Raw genomic sequence first — 6,023 nt, forward strand, 5'->3', positions numbered from 1 at the left:
TATATTTACAATAGGTTAGATTGGATATATAGTATGTACTTACAGTAGGTAAGGTTCCAGGCATTTTCATCACAAGCATTATTTAAATGTGGCTGTAAATTCAAATTTGCCTACACACAGTTCACGCAAGAAAAATCAAGTGTAGTTAAGGACTAAAGATGTAATTAGAAGATGAGATTGCTATATGTGATATCTGAAAAATTGGCCTTGAGCATTCAACCATTTTTTTCCAGTAAATGGAAGAAAGAAACATTCCACCAAGTGAGCACTAATGACACAGTGCTTAAAACCTCACATAACAATTAAATAATTTTTAAAATCACATTACAATTTTTATATTAGAAAATGAAATAAATATGAAATTCCAATTCTTTATATATTTTTTTTTAATGTAACCTGGTTGAAAGCTTCATGTACCTTGGTTTATTGTCTACATTTTTTTAGTCAGTTTCAGAATCATGGCTATTGTTACCAGTTCTCAATAAGTTTACAGGACACATTAAAAATCTGTCCTCTGCTAATGAAGGGATTCACACTGAGTTTGAAGCACAGATCGGGGAAAGCTCTGTGCCAGTAACCAGAGGATTCAATCTTGCATTGTGAAGAGAAAGTGTCTTCACTAAAAGTGAGTTCAAGTCTGAACAAGAAGCTGCTGTGCCCTCCAACGCAGACATAAACGCGGTATTTTGCAAACCTGGCAGCATGAAGAAAGTAATGTGACTCAGTGATAGCCATTCATCTCCTTCAGCTGGCCAGGCTTTGCAGCTTTTGTGGGTGCACACGTGCCGTGTTATACAGAGAAGGCAGCACAGATGAGTATCTTTGATCACCTTATCTGTGCATATAATAGACAACATGGTGAGAATTGGGCTGAGGTGGCTTCCATGGCTTTGCTAAAACTGGTGCAAATTAGGTACCATTGCCCATTATGAGACTGAAATCAGCAAAACATAAAATCAGAAAATTTTGTTTCTTCAAACCAAAATATCAGTTTCAAATTTTAAAAAATTTTGAAAAAAAATGGAAGAAAGTTCTATGTGCAGACAACTGAAGCTAGAAAAAATTACATAAATTTTATGAATAGACTAAATGAAACCATGTTCATCTCTTCTCTGTTTAGTCCAGATTCCATTGCTTAATTTTAGTTGTTTCATATTGGTATTGTATTAGTATGTTGATACCAATGAATGAATTGAATTCTTTTAGAACATGGGTCAGGTTTTACTGCAGTAAAATCACCAGTGTCAGAATCAGGACAAAGCCAAAGGAGCCATCCAGCAATTTATCCTGCCAGATGTTACCGTTAGCTTTCCTTTTCCGGTGTTTTTAAACTTCCCCAACTGTCTGAAACCAGATGCATGAATTGTTACTTCCACCACTACCTAATGTCACTGGAAGAGCTGTGCTGGAAAGAAAATCAGGATCTTGTGTGCACACGGACCTGTTCCTGTCTGATGCATCCTCCTCTGGACAGACTATCAGCAATATTTGCTGGGTTTGTATTTTTGGCAGAAAACTCAGCTTACCTAGAAGACTGTAAGCCAAAAAAAAAGCAGTACAAAGAAGTGAACATAGAGGTAAAACCAGCAAGTTTTAATGAGAGTTATCAGGAAGCCAAAGTTAGTGGACTTAAAATCACAGTGTGAAGTAAGTCTCAGGAAGATTAGTACAATGCTTGCAAAAGTAAAGCTGTGCAGGTAATGCAACAATCAAACAAGCATGGTCCTGAAACACTTGAGTAAGCAAAGGTTTCATTTCAGCTCTGGGACATCAATATTTCAATACGAAGAATAAACTGTAACACATTTGGCAAGAGGGAATGTCATATCAGAATTAGGATCTCTGAAGCACAGGAACTGTTCATACACTGGGCACAAAGAAGCAGTCAATTGCCTTGAGTGAGGCTTCAAATAAATAATATTTAGAAGTGGAAATTGCACAATACATTGTTACGCTTTTTAAATCTTTGCTCACAATTGTCTTCAGAAACTTGCAAAATTCACAAGGTGGAATGAAATAATAGAACCTGGGAGCATTAAGGCTGCAATTCAGGTGACACAAAGAGCATGAAGAAACAAGATAATTTATGTAAATATCCAAAATAAAAATGAGAAAAGCAACAGAAATGGGACTGGCACCCCTGGTCCTAATTGCTGCAAGACCTTTGGTGACAGAAAGTTTGCCTAAGAGAAGAGCAACTCGATGTTTTCTGGGTAGACTACTGGGAACTGCATGATACCTCTACATAAGGAATAGCTGGATGAATTTTTCATAACACTGGAAAATATAAAGTACCTGGGATCATCTCCAAAATTTCTACATAACAAAATCCCTCAAAGGGTTAAGAAAATCAACAGGGAAAGACAGTAAAAAGATGTTAGAAGATATATTTTCAAGCCTGACAAAAAGAACCAGTTTCCATTTTCACAAAAAGAGGCTGAAATCAGTATCTTTACATTAGGATCCTTTTTGGATGGCAACAGCACTGTGTTACTGCTGCTAGTGAGTAAAGGAGCATGTACAGGCCTGTGGGGTAAAAATAGAAGCACAAAGTTCACAAATACCATCTTTTTAGAACCACCTGAGAGAAGCACCAGCAAAAATATTGGAAAAAACTGTAAAGTGCAATGCTAATGTCATAAGCTGGAGCAATTTATCATCTCAATCTCTATCAGTGGTTTCCTCACAGCACAGCTGATGACTGCCAAGAAAAGGAAAACGACAATGACAGGGCAGTGATGACAGAGCTCTTTTAAGTCAACCTAAATAAACAAACTCCATACGAGCCTCCTATAAAGTCTGACAGAAATTAAGCATCTAGAAGTGTGTGTCATAACACTTCATCACAAAAAAATACATCTAATTTGAAATCCAGGAGGGTTGTAATCAAAAAGCAAATGGCTGAGAAAATACTGAGAACTAATACTGAAGGAACTGGTCAAAGTTAAAACAAGACCGGTAGCTGTCTGCCCATGTTTTCCACTCCAAGGATACACAAATAAAGCATTATGTAGTCATTCTACAGTCTTAAAATTTCACAAAATAGAGAAAACAATCTGTATGATAAAACAGATAAAAATTTATCTGTTTGATTTTCTTTTTTAATTTGAAAATATTACAAACTTGGTTGATAAAGCAATGGCTTTAAAGGTACATTACTTAAAATGTTCTTCAATTACTTTAAACTATTTAAGAAAATCTAAAAATGCTGTTTACAAAGTTTGCAAATTTCATGACTGAGAAAACAGAAACTCAGGAAGCCAGATCACTGACAGAGGTGGCAAACACTGCATCTGCTGCAGGGCATTCACATGGAAAGCCACACAACATGGAGCAGTTTGTCCCAAGGGAAGTGGGAAGACAGAGTTAGATGCAATCTCCTCAAGCTCTGCACCAAGAAGTGAAAAAGTCTTGGCACCAAACCTGGCTCAGCTACAAACTGGACAAGGACTCAGGGGTGCCACAGTCAATCTTGTGAAGGAGTAAAAGAAGGTTTAGAGGAAATTTATCTTGGCATGGCTGACCAGGAGATCCTAAGTGTGTTCAGACACATCAGGGACAAACAAACTCTGAAGCAGAGCATTGGGCATCTTCCCGAATAAAGATACTGACCTCAAAATAGCCTCAAATACAGCAGATGGCTCTGGGGATAGTGTTCTACTTCCACCCAGGTCTCAGCAGTCTGAAATGCCCTGGTCAATCTGCCGTTGTGTTCAGAATAAACACATGGCAGAGTCATTCTCAACTGAAAGCATCAGCTCTGGGGATTCACTCAATGTAGTTACATCATCTCAGCACAAAAAATGCCAATAATATTTGAGGTAGATCTTGACTTACTAAGGATTTACTTAGGGTGGTAAGTGTCCCTAGCAGGGAACACTGCAGGTGAGTGCTTGTCTCTTGACATTTTCTTACCAGGTTGGTTGCAGATTGTGAGCTTGGCAATTATGAGAGAAACACAGCTTTAAAGAGTTGCAGGTGTTGATACCAGTGACTGCAAAGTGAGAAGCAGCTTTTCAAACCAGAGAAGACTTGGAGACCAGGAAAAGCTGAGAAGGAATCAGTAATGTACAACAGTGAATGAATAACATAAAGATGGAAATACCAATATGACTCCCACCCTGTCTTTGTTTGTCATCAAACAATTAATAGGAACAGAATCTCAATATCCAGGAGCTTACAATGTCTGCTCTATCAAACCAGGGTTAAAAACATCAAGATATAAGCACTGACCTAGAACTCCAATGTACTTTATACAATACTAAGAAGAAGCAATGATTTCCCTTCTTTAGTTCACACTCCAGAAAGTGTTTCAGGGTGCTTTATCATTATTAAATATATTTGAGGTGTATCAAGGCAAAGATATCTATTTCTACATATGATGGCAAAAAAATTACACAGCACTACAAGATTTTTTTATAATTAAAATGTGTTAACAGAGCAGACTTTTTAATCAGGCAACTATTAATACTCCTAAATTTACATTTAGTAGGAATTTAAATGCAAAACATGACCGTAGAACCAGCACAACTCAAAAATGTATTCTAATTACTACACTCAACTTTTAGCAATGCATTATCCCAGATTCATATAAATGGAGCTGTACCAACTCCATTACCTCTCTCCACCTCATACTTCCCATTGCAATCTTTTGCAGCTGGGTATTTTCAAGTCTTCAAAGTCTTTAATTAGGGTGAAGGAAGAGTCAAGCTACAGGAGGCAGAAACCAAGGGAAGACTGAAATAGAAGCAGCCACATGGCCATTAGGGAGGGTCAGGATGGCTCATAACCCAGAGGAGGTAACACATCCTCTGGCCAAAACTGTGACTGGCAGCTCAGCCTTCAATTACACCATCATTCCTCACAGGATTTTTCTCAGGCAGAGCTCTTTTGTGTAACATTTTAGATTTGAGAGGCTGATTTAGCAACCTAAATATGCATCCAAAAATACTTTGGAGAAAGATTTAGGGGACATTTCTGTATTTGATTTTCTATAGCTTAAGTAGGAAAAAAACCCCAAGCAGTATCACAGAAGGTTAATAACCCTCCAATCACACACTCCTCAATCTCCAGCATGGTGGCTGGGGCAGCAGCCCTTTGAAGTATTACACTAATTGCATTAAGCTTCTAAGAGAGACCATCTGTTTTATTAAAGTGGCAAAGTGACAATTAGCCATGCATAAAGTGCAGGGACCAGAAGTCTGATCCATGCCTTTCTTCCCGGTCCAGGGCAGCTTTATCTCCTCACTTCCAAGGAAAGCTTAATGATGGGTACTTGCACTGCAATACTGCTAATATGAAGGGAACAAGGGGATTTAGAGTTACACACTGTGTGTGGCAAGAAATTCCCTTCAAAATTGAACTTAAAGCTGGGGCCATGCCCTGACAGGCCCCGTTAATCTGCCCTGTCTCAACATCTGCCTCTCTGCTGGTTCTTTGTTGCTTTTTTACCAGTTCCCTGAGGGAGGGAGGAAGGGACACGTAACCAGTGCCCCTCCACATTGATCCGAGTCTCCTATGGAAGAAAGCACTCGGACAATGCTGCTCACAGCTTTTCCATCCAGCTCCTGCCTCCAGGAAATAACTTCCAGCACCTATGGCAACTGTGCTAGTGCAACTTGCAAGAAAGATGGCAAGAAAATTCAGTAGCTTTCAGCATTTGACAATTACTTATGGACCAAAGGGCAAGTTGGGTGGCAGTGACTGCATATTAATTTGTTATACAGTATCCAGGGATTAGCAGTTGGTACTGGCAAATGCAGGCCTTTAGACACAAGTTTCCCAACTGATTGCACATGAAATAACTGCAGTGGCTAGATACATCCCCAAAATTAAGCAAGAAATAGATATATATATATATTTATAAATTACCTAACTTCTATTTATTGTTCCAATAATGTTATTATTGCTTGTGCAATACAGTAGCAATGTCCAGAAAGGTCCTTTTCCCCAAAAAATATTCCATGAGTGTTGTGATAAAAGGGATTGAGAAATACCACCTGAGGTCAAAACTGTTATTTCTC

Source organism: Cyanistes caeruleus, chromosome 10 (assembly GCF_971803275.1).
Source record: "Cyanistes caeruleus chromosome 10, bCyaCae1.hap1.1, whole genome shotgun sequence".
In the NCBI taxonomy this organism is placed as follows: domain Eukaryota; kingdom Metazoa; phylum Chordata; class Aves; order Passeriformes; family Paridae; genus Cyanistes; species Cyanistes caeruleus.